Genomic DNA, 15,867 nt, shown 5'->3' with positions numbered 1-15,867 from the left:
TAAATTCTGCTACAATGTGAATGTTGCTGCACAATAATGCAGCTGGTGCAACTGTCTGTTGGTTGCTATTACTACAAAGTGAATGTTGCTGCATAATAATACAACTGGTGCAACTGCCTATTGGTTGCTACTATTACAATGTGAATGTTGCTGTCTGTTTGTTTTTTAACCAAAAAACAAAAAAAACATCATCGATTAAGTACAATGCTCTTACCCACGCCACCTGGCCGCGTCTCCTCGACCACTGTTTGTGTATCATTTGGTGGCAGCATCTCATCAGAGAAAGTCAGCGGGGTGCCAATCTCCTGTGGACATGCTTCAGAAGCTGATAATACGTTGCCATTGGATGCACTCTTACGCCGCCCCGTCTTGACTCCGGGAACCATGCTACCTGCATTAAGTAACAAACATACATGAATTATCAACCTCACATAAGCCAATCATCAATGTAGAGCGCAATATGGATTATTTACAATAGTTAATCCTTGACGATATTAACATATAACACAAAAAATTATTCTGTTCACTTGTCATAGAATTAAGGAAGTACATAAACCAATATTAGGCATGACATTCAAAGTAACAGGTTCATCAATTTAAAAGGCTGAACATTGCACAAAATTAATGAATTTTACATAACATCTAACTACGTAATACAAGAACAAACTCCGTATTCTTATTTTCCCCCATTACATCAACAAAACATGAAGGACAAAGAAACAAAGTTATGACCTATCTACTTAGAGAACACATATCGGAATTTTGAACTCGTACGTTAAAACTCTATGTTCGTATCTGTATCAAAATCACTTTCTATCTCATCTTCTTCTTCTTCTTCACCCATGAGTGTTAGTTCTTCATTCTCATCACAAATGAAAGCATCATCGATAACACCCTCGGGTTGTACATGCTTATTGGACTGAGGAACTTCCATTGAAACAATTTTAGGTTCAATATCATCGCGACGCAAAACAACATCATTATCAATAGGCTCAATTGGTACAACAGCAGTGGTTTCATCTTGTTGCAACAAATCATCAAATTCTGGCACATCCATCTCTGGCACATCCCAAATTCGTTGATGTTGAAACTTTTCTACAACTTGCCAATTTGCCCTTAACTTTGTATCATGAACATAGAAAACTTGTTGAACTTGTCTTGAGAACACAAACGAGTCATCTTTATACCATCGACTTCTTACATTAATAGTTGTCACATGTGGTTCGACACGCAAAGTTCGAGTACTACCGGTGTTATACCATTCACATTGGAACAAAACAACCCAATGTCCAAACAAATATGTCATTTCCCACACTTTACAAAGGTAGCCGCAGAGCTTTATAAATTGGCCTTGGTGGTCCTCCTCCACTACCGATCCACTATTTTGACATTTACTACGGTTATCACGGTCAATAGTATGGAATCGAACACTATTAGAAATGCATCCCGAATATGTGTTCAATAAGGCATTAGGACCATTGGCTAATGACCATATCTTATCGGTTTTGACTTTTGATTTCATAATTGGTTCATCTACACAACAAAGTATGTTATGTTAATTCTAACTTAGAATAATTTAACGTTATCTGCAAACTATACGCTAAGGAATTTTAGCTTACGTGATCTTTGAACTATTTAGGAAATTCTTTGCATTGTCGCATTTCAATGTTGCATGAACTTCATGTTTTTGTTGCAACAAGAGCTTGTGTTCCCTAGTTAACACAATGTAATTCATAAGTAATTGGAATAACGAAGACTTTAAAAAATAAAAAACATGTAGAAAATGTAAGTGTATATTTTGTGAGGAATCATACTCTAGATATTCATCCACTTCCAAGCTATTGTGTAGGACAAACTAATGAGTCAATTCGCGGTCAGCTACAGACACATCAATTGCCCTTGGGAGTTGACCAAAATGACGAACATTTTGAGTGAAAATCGCCAACCCCGGGCCATTGTCACCCCCATCATAGTTCCTTTCTTCCCGGTTAAACACCATTTCAACTCCATCCAAATACATTGAACAAAACATCGTACACTCTTTCGATATGTAGCCTTCCGCAATGGAACCTCCTACCGAGCTTTATTGCCCACAAATCCTTTCAGAAGTCCGAGCATCCTAGATGTAAACATCAGCCTGTTCGACAGTATGGTCATATTGAACTATATTTATATGAAAAAAGTTTGAAGGCTTCTTGATTTCAAGAAATCAACAAACCCTTGTCTCTCTACCGGGGACAATGTGTACAATGCCCGAGGATTCTCCAAAGAGCCATTCGCATGCCTTATCATGTGTAACTCCTTTTGTATTTGCATGTCCTCCAGATCTAAACGTGCTTTGTCCGTGTCCTTGTTCTTGCCATCTAAGCTCAATAGTGTTCCAATCAGATTGTCACATATATTCTTTTCTATGTGCATGACATCAAGGTTGTGTCAAAGTTTCAGTGTTTTCCAATAGGGTAGGTCGAACAAAATGCTTCGTTTTGTCCAGTTCGGAGTTGGATTTTCATTCCTTTGTCTTTTTTGATTGTTTGGATGCTTTCCATAAGGCATGTACGTCCCCAAATTAATTTGCTCCAGTATTTGTTCTCCTGATAACTTCACAAGTTTGGACCGATTCTTAATTTCACTGTTGAAGAGTTTACTTCTTCACCAATTATGGTTCTCAGGTAAGAACCGTCGAGCACCCATATACCTTATCTTACGTCGTAGACTCTGAGATGATGCATCCATCTTCACAAACTCCACAAATTTTAGCATATACGTATTTTAATTGGCTTTGTTGTTACTAGTTTTGGATAAATATTTTCTCTTGTAGTTAATGAATTGAACTTCATATACAAATATTGTGAGTTGGTTATGTAAACTAAAGCTAAGCTTGAGTTTGATTAGTTGTTAAAGTGCAGATAGTTGTTTGACACTTAGGATGAAAGCCATTCTCCACACCCCCTAACCCTTTGCATGCTTTGTCCTCCTGCCTTCCAAATTGTGCTAGTATGGGGAAAGTTGGGGGATGGGGAAAGAGGATTTCCCTAGAGGTCAGTGTCAATGCAAGATGAAACATGTCTTTGTACATCATGTAATGAAAATTGATGCATAGGAAATTTGATATCTACTTTAACATGAATTAACAAGAAAAACAAGCCTTCTTCTTTCTTACTTCATTGAGCGGTCGAATTAACATAAATTTAACAATTTTTTTTTTGCCTTCTGGCAACTTTAGTCTAGAAGTTTCTGGATAATCTAGCGGGGCTGAGGATGGTGTTTCTACTAGCAAATTTTCAAAGAAAACTAAAAACTAAATTATCAAAACCAACATTTTTGAACCTGTAATTTGCTGCACTAATGCGCAACTATCTTGGAAAGGTCATATGCCCATCTTTTTTTGTTTTTGTTTTTTACCTTTCCTTTTTGGCAAGACAAGAAGGCACTTGTCCAAGAAACTAACCAAATGAAAGGCAGAAACACAGTAATGCTGTGTTTAAACACAATTGATTAATTAACAATTGATCAATCAATAGTTAATTACATAATTAATCAACTGATTTAGCTGCAACAGAGGCACATATGGTCATATAGTGGGCTTTCAGTTTCACTTTCGAATCTGAGTGTGTTTTAGGATGGATGGGGGGCCACCCCCAATGCCCAACATAGCTAAACAATTACAGTGGTGATGAGTAATTATGCAAGTGGTGCTGAACAACATCTCATTCAAGATAAACACCCTCAAGTCAGAGGAGTCCATGGGTGCTATAATTTTGCACCCAAAACAGACCAATGAGTGTGGAGAGACAGAGCAAGAAGTCGGAGTCCAACAAGATCTGAAATTTTTGATATTGCAATATATTTTTTTATTTGGGTACCTAGCATTTGTAATCTGAGAAACTTGTTCTTCTCAATTGACTCTGAAAAACCTAACACTCAAAATTGAAATTTCAACAAATACAAAGATCCACAATCCGAAATAAAACCACTTCAACCAAACCCATATATAAAATCAGATAAAGCCCTAAAAAACCATTTACGAAATCAACACAAGATGCAACAAAAACAATCATATCAAAACCCTACAGAAAGTGTGCGAAATGGAGAAGAGAGAAACAGCGAGAAAGAGAGAGAAAGAGAGAGACCCAGATCGACAAAGAGGGAGAGAGACAAATACCTGTGATTAGTGGTGGTGCTGATTTGCAGTGGTTCTGGTGGCGAGCGCCGGTGGCCAGCGATGGTAATGATCGTCGGTGGTGAGCGACAGTGAGGTTTGGTATTGACTACTCTCTATGTTGGTGTGTGAGACATAACACTACCCAAAAGTGTTTTTGTATAACTAGGCACCAATATTAATGGCTTTCCCTCTAAAATATTTTTTGAATATTTAGCGACCAAATGAGAATTTCTCGGCAAATTGTTATTAAGAGCGACTAAAAATTGGTCGCCAAACCTAATATTTTGGCTACTACTTTGATTTTTGTCGGCAAAAGTTTAATAAACGTGTCATTATTTGGCGATTAAATTTGTTTTTGTTGTCAAAATAACATTATACGGTGACTAAATGAAGAATTAGTAGCGTAAAATGCCAAATAATAGCGACTAAAAATATTATAGTCGCCAATTACGTTCTATTTGTTGACTAATTTTTTTTTTGGTCGCCAATAGGCATTATATGTCGACTAAAAAAATATAGTAGCTGAAACATTCAATAAACGCCGACGACTAAATTAACTTTTAGTCGCCCAAAGTACTATTTTTGGCGACTAAAATTTTTTTGGTCGCCAAAATTAGTTGCCAAATGTGCAATTTGTTGTAGTGTAATTGCGAATTCATTTGTTATTGGTTATGTTCATATATATATATATATATCGGCTTGGTTGTTTTTCAGATTTGTATATTCCAACTTGTCAAAGAAATTGACAATTAGACTTGTCAAAGAACTCAAAGGAAAATTGCATAAAAAATACAAATCCAAATTCTTTTAGAACACGATTTTTAATACTTTGTTTGATGTTTGGAATTGGTAGGGAGAAATGAAAGGAAAAGAAAAGAAGGAATATAAATTTTCGTTGGGTTTTCTACTTGCTCGGTGATGGATTGTGTTGTTTGCACAATAATAGCATTTCACTGATCTTTAGTTCTGTTTGTGCATGATTTATCTCCTCAATAAGTTATGTAGGTGTGTTATCCCAGTTTCACTAGTCAGTTTAAAAATTTTCCTTGTTCAATATTCTCTAGCCTTGCCTTCTTTGTTTTGCAGATGTTGCTCAGCTTACCACATTGCAAATATCACCAAGGTTGCCAGTGGAAAAATCTCCTGGCTCCAAGCATGGTGCTATTGTGCTATGTGAAAGAGTTTTAATCCATGGTTTATCAAGACTTAAAAATCTTAGAAAGTTTGCACATTCAGTAAAAGTGAATGTTTCTAGTGTAAGTTCAAGTGCACGTCTACCGAATGTTGAGGTCTGTTTCCATAGGTGAGTGTTACCTAAAATAATATTTTTTTTAATAATTTTGAAATTACATTAAGCACTAAACTGGGACAAATAGGAGTTTACTTTTGCACTGTTTTAACTTTTAAGAAGTGATTTTCTATCCCTGATGAATGTGAATATTATGGCTGTATTTTGGAGAAACTTGTACCTAGACAAACATTGTAAGTAAGAACATTGTACAAATGACATTAAGGATCGTGATGATTTTGTACATGCTTTCTTAGATTTACTTATTTATTTATGGGTTAAATATACTTTGCGCCCTTGCAACCCATATCACACATTGATTCGTCATTTTGCAGTTGTAAAAGTCAACCCCCTACACTTACAGTCAAATTACAATGTCAACTTTAATGATTTTCTGTTACATGCTACCCATGTGGCAATTGCAAAATGTGCCGTGGAAATGCCACATTGGGATTTTATTGCTAGCCCAAGTAAGGGCGCCTCAGAGTAGGTTGAGATTGCAATTAGAGTCCATTAATTGGTCAAATGTGGAAAATCTATGACTGTTTATCTATGTTTTAGCAAGAAGTGCATTGAAGAAATTACTTCTTTTCATGCAAATTGCAATAATTTGTTAATTTACTGTAACCTGGTTACAAAAAGGTTTTCTGGGCTAAATATGGAGATAACAAGCATTATGGGTAGCCCTGTGGTTGGGCACTTCAACCCCGACAACACCGACAACACCGACAACACCTCCCCCTCCCCCTCTCCAGAGGTTGTAGGCTATATATCTAAGGTTCTTGGATGTACCAAAAAAAAAAAAAAAGAAGTAACATAAATGATTCAAATTCCCTTTATGTCTACAATGAGATCTATTAATGCTCCGCTCCTATGTTAATTGTAAACATCTGTGAGCATTCCCTAATGTTGTGACTAAGAAAAATATCATACTTAAGTCATGTTTGAAAAATTATAAGCTCTCTTACAATAGAGCTACCCGGTTAGGTATGACAACTTAAGAAATTAGGAATGTTTCGGAGTACATTTCAAACCATACGGTACAATTTCTAAGTCACTATTTTTCCCATTAATCCTGTGATGTATACTTTGCAGGAACTTCTCTCTCGGGATAGGGATGTGCCCTCAAGGGCAGTGGGAGAAACTTGTTAAGGGTTCATGGGTTCGTTCCATGTCACCTTTTGACCACAAGCTTTTAGATATACGGATGATTGGTTCTTCCTTAGAAATCCTTCAGGTGTCCCTCACAGAAGGTGAAGTCCATATGGATTAATGAGTGAACACTATTCCCTTGTTTTCTGACATTCGCAATGTTGGAATTAGGAAATAGTAATATTATAATTATGGTAGTGTTGGAATTAGGAAATAGTGATATTGTAATTATGGTAGTGTATAATTATGGTAGTAATATTTAATAACTTTTTTTTTTATCTTTGTTTCCTATTTTGTGATATTGTTTCATTATAAATACAAGGCTTTACCTCATTCATAGGTAAGCCAAAACAATTATTTTCATCATGTTTTGGTATCAGAGCCAAAGATTAGCCACCGACAGCCCATCTAGACCTTCTAAACCACCTAACAGCCCTACCCACACCTTCTAGACCTCCCAACAACGCTTCTTCTTCCCTGTTTTTCCCCTCGGCAGTTCTCCTACACTCCTACCGAGGCTCGGTTTGCTGTTGCCAGACTTTGTTCTGGTCCTGTGTGCTTCGGCTACCTCTCTAGGGTGGCCCGGGGTCCATTTTTCCCCTTCTCGAGGTGTTGTGCTAATGTTTTAGGCACATTTTTTCTGTCATCTTGATTCATTGGCTACCAGATTTATTCAGTAACATTTATTTGCATAAGTCGTTGAGTTTTTTTTTTCCCGGCTTTTTGCATTATTTCAGCCATTGTTGTTGTGATTTTGTGTGTTTTTCAACCCCTATTCTTCCACCATGACTGAGCCATCTCTTATTGTCTCTTCTGATGTACCCACCAAACCTATTCCTGTTGGTTCTGATTTTTCTCTTTCTCATCACACTCCTGTTCATCGTATTACGAGTGTGGTGTTGAATGAGAAAAATTTTGCTACTTGGAGCCGTTCCTTTTAACTCTATCTTGGGGGAAAACGAAAGGCCCATTGGCTTTTATTTACTATTACCCCACCAGCTGCGAGAGACCCTACACGTGCTCAGTGGGATATCGATAATTGCACTTTATTGGGATGGATGTTCAATTCCATGAAAGATCAAATTTATCACATGTTCCTCTATTGCGATACAGTTCCGAGTTTGTGGTAGGCATTGTCACAGATGTATGCTCATGCTCACAATGATGCACGTATCTTCGAGCTTTACCAAGATATAGCCTGGGCCTCTCAATCCTCTCTTGGCCTTTTTGTAGCTGAATTCTTTGGATATCTTTAGGCTTGTTGGGAGGAACTTGCTCAATATGAGCCTTTGATTGACCTTTCACTAGAAACCGCCTCCCTTGTGTCAAAGAGGCTTGCCCGACAGCACATTTTTCAGTTTCTCATGGGTTTAAACACTGAATTTGAATCTCTTCGAATTTAGATTCTCAACACGTCACCCATGCCATCTCGTTATGAGGTTTTTGCCACTATTGACTGTGATGAGCGGCGCCAGCGATTCGTTCAGCCTTGTGTTCCTTCAGTACCTCCAGTGTTAGTAGATCAAATGGCTCTTTCTGCGAGTTCTGGTTCTCGAAGTTCCATCGGTTCTATTACTTGTCATCATTGTGGTGCGCCTGGACATGTCAAAGCTCGTTGCTTCAAACTTCATCCTGAGTTGAGGCAACGCCCTTCCTGTCCTCGTGGTCCTGCTATGCGTAGTTCTAGCTCTGCTCGCACTGCTGCTTTGGTGGAAGTTACTCCTACTTCTGAGGCTCCTAATGTCCCTAATCTACAGCAGTTACAGACTTAAATTTGTCAGCTTCAGGCCTAACTTGGGTCTCACACCACTGGTTCTCTTGGACCATCATCCTCTACTGCCACCTTTGGTACAGGTACTTCTACTGCTTTCCATGTTCGGTCTGCTAGTCCTTCATGGATCCTAGATTCTGGGGTTAATGATCATATGACTGGTGATTTTTCTTTTCTTTTCTCTCCTGCACCCACCATTGCTGCCCAATCTGTGTGTCTTGCTGATGGTTCTTGCTCTTCTGTCCAACATAAAGGTGTTGTGTCTTTTTCCCCTGATATCACTTTATCTTCTGTATTGCATGTTCCCAAGTATGCTTATAATCTCTTATCTATTAGTCGTCTTGCCAAAACCTTTAATTGTGCCGTCATCTTTTTACCTTCTTCGTGTCTTTTACAGGACCTGAGTTCGAAGAGGATTTTTGGCAGGAGATATGAGCGCGATGGGCTATACTACTTTGGGGATCCACCGGACCTGCTTTCTTTGCGTTTAGCTAGTTTTTAGGCATCTGTTTTGCTTGCTTCTATATCTTGTGTTTTTTCTGTTCAAACTTTAGAGTTATGGCACACCCATCTGAGTCATGTTAACTTTTAATATTTATGTCAACTTTTCCCGTTATTAAATAATGCTTGCAAGGATTCTAAATTTTATTGTGTTACTTGTGAGTTGTCTAAACATATCCGTACTAGTTATATACCACAAATGACACGTGCCCCTAGTGCTTTTGACCATATTCATTCTAATGTTTAGGATCCCTCTCCTGTTCTTGCTTTTTCGGGTCATCGTTATTATGTGACTTTTATTGATGATCACATTAGGTGCAATTGGGTCTATTTACTTCGCCGCAAGTCTGATGTGTTTCCCATCTTTGTTTAGTTTTTGAAAATGGTTTAGACATAATTTCGTACCATTGTTAGGACCATCCGTTCTGATAATGGTGGGGAATATATCTCCAATGCGTTTCGTTCTCACCTTAATCAAACGGGTATTTTTAAACAACTTACATGTCCTAGGACCCCTGAACAAAATGGTGTGGTTGAACATAAAAACTGTCATATTATGTCTGTTGTGCGTTGTCTTCTTTGTGGTATGAGTGTGCCCAAGTCTTATTGGCATATGGCTATTCTTATTGTTGTCTATCTCATTAATAGGACTCCTAGTCGTGTGTTACATGGCCTTACTCCCTTAAATATTCTTATGCCTAATACTACCCTTTTTCCTCTTTTGCCTCATGTTTTTGGGTGTACATGTTTTGTTCAGGACCAGCGTCTCACTCGCAGTAAGTTAGATGACAAGTCTATTCGTTGTATTTTTTTGGGGTATTTTTCTATGTCTAAAGGGTATAGATGTTTTAATCTTGTGTCTCGTCAGTTTCACCATACTATGGATGTTACTTTTTGTGAAGATATTCATTTTTTTAGTCTTAAGCCCCCGTTGCAAGTTTCCTCTTCAGCTCCTTCAAGTGTTCACCCGGTCCCCATTTTGGATGTGGTTACGGATGAGGTTGGCCCCCCCTCTCATCCTCCGCCTTCGCCTCTTTCCCCCCCTCCCTTGCAGGTATACTCCCGCCGCCCTCATGCTTAGCCCCCTTCTGCCACCTCTTCAGATCTTAGGTTAGGTAATTCTTTCCCTTTACATACCTCTCATTCTCTTCCTCACCGTAATCCTCCTTGGGATCGACATCCCCCTCATCGTTGGGGTTATCTGTGTAGTACTAATCATTCTATTTCCCAGTACCTCTCCTATGATAGGATTTTCGACTCTTATCATTCTTTCCTTAGCAAGCTTGAGTTCGAGTTTATTCCTCAGCCTGTGTTAGAGGCCCTTCAGAATCCAAAATGGGTGGCGGCAATGCAGACTAAATTGGCAGCTTTAGAACAGAATCATACTTGGGATTTGGTTCATTTACCTTCTGGCGAGAGTACCGTGGCTTGCAAATGAGTCTTTGCTATTAAGTACCTCCCTGATGGCTCCGCTGACCATTATAAGGCCCGCTTAGTGGCCAAGGGCTTCACTCAAGTTCATAGCAAGGATTTTGGTGCTACCTTTGCACCAATTGCCAAGCTTACCTCAGTTCGTCTACTCATCTCTTTTGCTGCATCCCATTCTTGGCCCCTTTATCAGCTTGATGTCAAGAATGCTTTTCTGCATGGGGATTTTCTTGAGACAATTTATATGGCACCTCCTCCTGGTTTTCGAGCTGTGGGGGAGTATTCGGGGCAAGTTTGTCGACTGCACAAGTCTTTGTATGGCTTAAAGCAATCTCCACGAGCTTGGTTTGGTCGTTTCAACTCAGTCATCATCTCCATGGGCTTTGTTCAGTGCCATTCAGACCATACTTACTTTATCCATCGTAATTCTATAGGTCAATGTATAGTCTTGTTGGTGTATGTGGATGAGGTCATTCTCACCGGTGATGACTCTATTGGCATTGATCAAGTAAAACGGGATTTGGGACATACCTTTAATATTAAGAATTTGGGGAATCTCAAGTATTTTCTAGGGATTGAGGTGGCTCGCTCACAGCAAGGGATTTCCTTATCTCAATGAAAGTACACCTTTTGACTTACTTAAGGATACTGGTATGTTGAGGTGTAAACTTGTTTCTACTCCTATGGATCCCAATGTCAAGCTCACATCAGAGTCCGACGAATTACTAGAGGATCCAGGTATGTATCAGCGTCTTGTTAGGCGTCTCATCTATCTGACCAATACTAGGCCTGACTTGACATTTGCAGTAAGTGTGGTTAGCCAATTCGTGTATGCACCTCGTATAGAACATCTTGATGTGGTTCATCACATCTTGAGATATTTGAAGACCTCTCTTGGATTAGGATTGTTCTTCACAACTGATCCTCAATCTGGACTCTCTTGTTTTATTGATGCTGACCATGTAGGATTCAAAGCGGATAGGCGTTCTACTTCTGGCTTCTGTACTTTCTATGGTGATCATCTTATATCATGGAAAAGTAAGAAGCAAGCAGTTGTTTCTAGATCTTCTGCAGAAGCTGAGTATAGGGCTACGACACAAGGCACTTGTGAGATTCTATGGCTGCGTTCTATTTTGGCAGAGTTAGGATTTGAGGAGACTGCTCCTGCTTCTTTATTTTGTGACAACAAGTCTGCTATTATGTTGTCTTCTGATTCTGTCCTACATGAGCGTACTAAGCATATAGAGGTTGATATACATTTCATTCGAGAGAAAGTTCGGATTGGTATTGTGAGACTATCATTTGTCTCTTCTTCTCAGCAATTAGCAGATATGTTCACCAAGTCTATAGGCCCAACATTACTCCAGTCGTTTATCGACAAGCTGCGTTTATTGAATATATTCACGTCAGCTTAAGGGGGAGTGTTGGAATTAGGAAATAGTAATATAATAATTATGGTAGTGTTGGAATTAGGATATAGTAATATTATAATTATGGTAGTGTTGAAATTAGGAAATAGTGATATTGTAATTATGATAGTGTATAATTATGATAGTAATATTTAATATCTTTTTTTATCTTTGCTTCTTATTTTGTAATATTGTTTCGTTATAAATAGGATGCTCTACCTTCAATTCTTTTCATCATTTTCGCAACTCAGTTATCTTATTTTTTGATTTTACCTCCAGAATTTTTCTCATATCGCATTATATTTTTGGTCTTGGGGATTATTATCACAACATTGGCCTCTTCTACTACAGCAGTGCGATGGCCGTTGGGATCATCCTTGTGATATTGGTGGTCCTTTTTCAGGTTGATCACTTTTTTTCTCTTCTTTTTTCTTTTTTTTCAAATTTCTATTCATTTATATTATGATTTTCATCTCTATTTCGTAGTCATATTCCCTAACAGTCCATCAACTATTTAAATTCATGGGAATTTTAATCACCTCTCTTGAGACTTCAAAAAACTGTAGGCATCTCGCCTTGCATTCTAGAAATTGCCCTGTTCTTTTATGCATCTTAAAATTATCAAATACTTCCCCTCCATTAGTTTGCCTCCAATGGAAGTATGCAATGATGCTTATGCCCTAATCTGCTAATCACTAATTTTGGTTACAAAACAATTTGATGAAATAACCTTGATACTCTTGTATTATGCCATTCCCAGATATGAAGGATCATAGAGAACAAAAAAGGAGATTAGGCGAAGCAAGAAAGGTTTTAGAATGATGTTATAATTGTCATTTTGTAGTCAAAAAGTCATTGAAGGGTAAAATCATTGCATTGTATTAAGAAATTAGATACCCATTAATTTTTGTACATATAATCGAACATTGACTAAAAGAAGGAGGGGGTGTGGACGATGTGGTAATTTATAATAACCTTGGGAGTTCAGTCTTATGTAGAAACATCACTGGGGGTTGTTGCGGGTTACTGCAATTATTTCAAACTTACAGTGGGGCAAATTTATTTACCATAATAAGAACTATCTAAACCGTAGTTGCTTATAAATTTCATTGGCAAGGTATGGCATCTTATGCTGTCGAAGTGATTTCGATAGTCTCATGTACAGTGTTGAAATGACTTATTTTATTTTATGTTATTTTTATAATTCTGGCACCAATTGTACTCCGAACGAAGTTGTAACTAGCTGCATCAAGGCTCTGTTAATTTCTTAGCTAAGTAGTTTTTCATAATTCTGACAGCTATAGTATTAGTCACGCTTGTATTTCAATTCTTTATTTTTTTTCTCCTTATGTTTCTTTATTCTTTCTTTCTTATCCATGTTATGCATTATTGATAGGGGATGAAGCTTCTCCTAACAGGTCGAAAGAATTCGGTTGCAATTTTTGTGTACTCATCTATTGTGTACTCATCTATTGTGGGTATTCATCCTACATCAGTTTGCCGCCTTTATTATTGTATGATAGGTTGGAGAGATTTGTCTGACTGTCATTTTGTTCAGGTTGGGTTGGGTTCTTTTCTCCTCTGCTACTTGCCAAGATTATTGCGTTCAGTTCTTACAGAGATGGGAATCAACGAAGACATGTATAATCCTGTATGTAAGGTCTGTATGTATGCCTACACCTCTTCTAACAAGCAGAGATTGATTTATAAATTATAGTGTGATGCTGCTCATATTAAGCCAAAGATCTCTTTATAGAGTGTGTGCTGAAGCTGTGGTGTTTGATTCCTTTATGCATTATGTGAATAATATCGCCGGGGGGGGGGGGGAACATAGATCTTTTATGATTTTGAAGCTCCTTTGTATAGGCTTAAGAGTTCTTTTATGAAATTTTTTAATGGTCGGGAGTCGGGAATAAGTAGCCTCTCTTTCAACTTCAACCAATTATTAGATTTTGTAGACCCTTTTGATACACGAGGGAGTCTATAGGTCTTTTGCCTTGTGCTTTATATGAGTGGCATTTCCTTGATGCTTTTTCTTCAATAAAATATTATTTCTTATAAAAGAAATGTTCTGACAGTGCCTACATTAGATATCTTTTCTTTGCAACATGCTTGACCAGCCTTCTTTAACTGTCATCATGTGGAACTCAGCCTTGGTTCTGGGGAGCAATTCACCATGCTTAATATAATTCTCCAGTGTTTTTATTTGTGTTTCTATTGTTTTCTTTTATTGACTATTTAGAATTGAACTTCTGCAATACTACAAATATATGTCATAAATTGTTGAATATTAATTTTGTTGTGGTATAGCTTTATTTATGCCAAAAATAAGATATAAACCTTGATTTTCTTGACAATCTGGATGAATATTTCTAGAATTTTACAAGGACCAATCATTTATAATTATACATATAGGGAACACTACCCCAAAAACTTGAAAGAATTTGGAAATTTTCTGTATTTATTTAAATACTTAGTGTTCCTTTAGATTTCCTACCTCCTTCAAATCTTTTGTTTTCTCTATCCAGCCTTGTAATTTCTTCCTTTTTTTCGTTCACGCAAAAAAAGGGTGTACTACTTGTTACTGCTTTATGCATATCTGGTGTCATGGACAATTTTCTGCACTTATTAAGTAATTTATATTCCAAGAACTCTAGTACTAACTGATGCAGTGCTTGTATACTGCAGCTGGCAATGTTTCTGTTGGTTTTTCTTGTCCTAGCAGGAGCTTGGTTGGGTTTCTGGGTTGTTCGCAAACGGTCCATCCGGATTATTGCTTCTGTTATGATTCTTTAGGTGCCATCTCTCTCATAATTTTTATTGTCCTTTTTCCAATTTTGGAAGTTTGTTTGGTCTTGTTCCATCCATTAGAATTAACATCTTTTATTTGTTCCCCTTCAAATGTCCTGGATAATCTCATTTTCTGTATGAAAGACCGCAATTTTGATAGGTTTGTTTCCTTTCTAGAGTTCCGTGGACCCTTTACTGGCAGCAGAGGCATTGTTGTGTGGAGTAGTGGTTTCATTGCTGTTTAGGAGAATTACCAGAACAAGATTTATACGTCACTTGTACAAGTAAGTCTCCTTACAGAGCGTAATTGTCCCATCCATTCATCCATTACCAAATTTGCCCCCAGCTCCTGAATAAAGTACTATAGATATATTAATGTTATTACTTGGGGGGGTTAAATAAAGGCTTCATTAAATTAGAAGAGAGAGCTATAGTTTACCTAGATTCTTCAAAATAAACCAAATATATGTGTCAGACACCTAACAGTTGGATATGTGTCTCATACTATTAATCAAACACTTTTTATATATTTGTATTCAACACTATTACATGTATATATTATTGTATAATTGTTATAAAAAGAGTAAAATGCAATTTCAACACAACACGTTACATATAATTCCATTTTATATCAAATAACAAATTATTAAAAATATAAAAATATGAGCATTTTTTATTGAGTCCATATACCCTAAATTTAAGGTTTGATAAGTCTGACATCTAGACTGCACCCGCACCCCTACTTGACACTTGTATTCGCGTCGATATAAGATAGCCTTGTAGGCATCGGCCTTAATTTGATCTAGAATACATAGAAGAGCAGTAACAGAACTAATATCTACAATAGGGTTTTCATGGTTGTGAGATCAAAAGAAATTTTTGGATTACTGTGTGCAGGGATTTACGCAGAACAATCAAGCACAATCACAGATATTAGATTCCAGGTTCATCGCCTTCGAAAGATTCTTATGATGAATATGTACACAATATTCGGAAGCCCGACAACTCTGACTTCCTGAAGCCAAGATCCAGACACTTCACAAAGGCTACTTCCAATAGTCCCATCCAAGGTACGCTTCTTGTCTATGATTTGTCTTATGAGTTCAAGAATTTGTTTGGCTTACTTTTTCACATTTGCTATGAATCCCTCAGGCTTAATCAGGACACCACCAAGTCAACTGTCGTATTCAGAGACTCACTATTCTTGCTTCCATAAGACCCCTGAACGAAGAAAATTCTCAAAGGATGAGTGGGAAAAATTCACCAAGGACTCCACCAAGAAAGCACTTGAGGAACTTGTTTCGTCTCCTGATTTCAGCAAGTGGGCTGTTGTTAATGCCGAAAGAATAACCTTGACTCCTAAAAA

General features: G+C 37.5%; 1 long non-coding RNA gene and 1 pseudogene across 3 annotated transcripts; both read left to right on the top strand.

Moving 5' to 3' along the window:
- Positions 1-1,439: 1,439 nt before the first annotated feature.
- On the top strand, positions 1,440-12,308 carry LOC114317090 (uncharacterized; annotated as a pseudogene). Its single transcript, XR_014365962.1, has 4 exons — positions 1,440-1,545; positions 5,249-5,465; positions 6,546-6,703; positions 11,991-12,308. The product of XR_014365962.1 is annotated as an uncharacterized LOC114317090 (transcript).
- A 408-nt stretch (positions 12,309-12,716) lies between these two features.
- LOC145788979 (uncharacterized) lies at positions 12,717-15,233 on the top strand. Of its 2 annotated transcripts, none has more exons than XR_014328222.1 (4): positions 12,717-13,170; positions 13,270-13,371; positions 14,400-14,507; positions 14,679-15,233. It is a non-coding gene; the product is annotated as an uncharacterized LOC145788979 (long non-coding RNA). The 2 variants fall into 2 exon arrangements; XR_014328223.1 differs by having other exon boundaries at positions 12,717-13,189.
- Positions 15,234-15,867: the final 634 nt, after the last annotated feature.

This window comes from Camellia sinensis, chromosome 4 (assembly GCF_055761805.1).
Source record: "Camellia sinensis isolate YWXY chromosome 4, ASM5576180v1, whole genome shotgun sequence".
NCBI classification, from domain to species: Eukaryota; Viridiplantae; Streptophyta; class Magnoliopsida; order Ericales; family Theaceae; genus Camellia; species Camellia sinensis.
The sequence above is the reverse complement of the archived record's forward strand: the minus strand, read 5'-3'. Positions and strand labels throughout refer to the sequence as shown.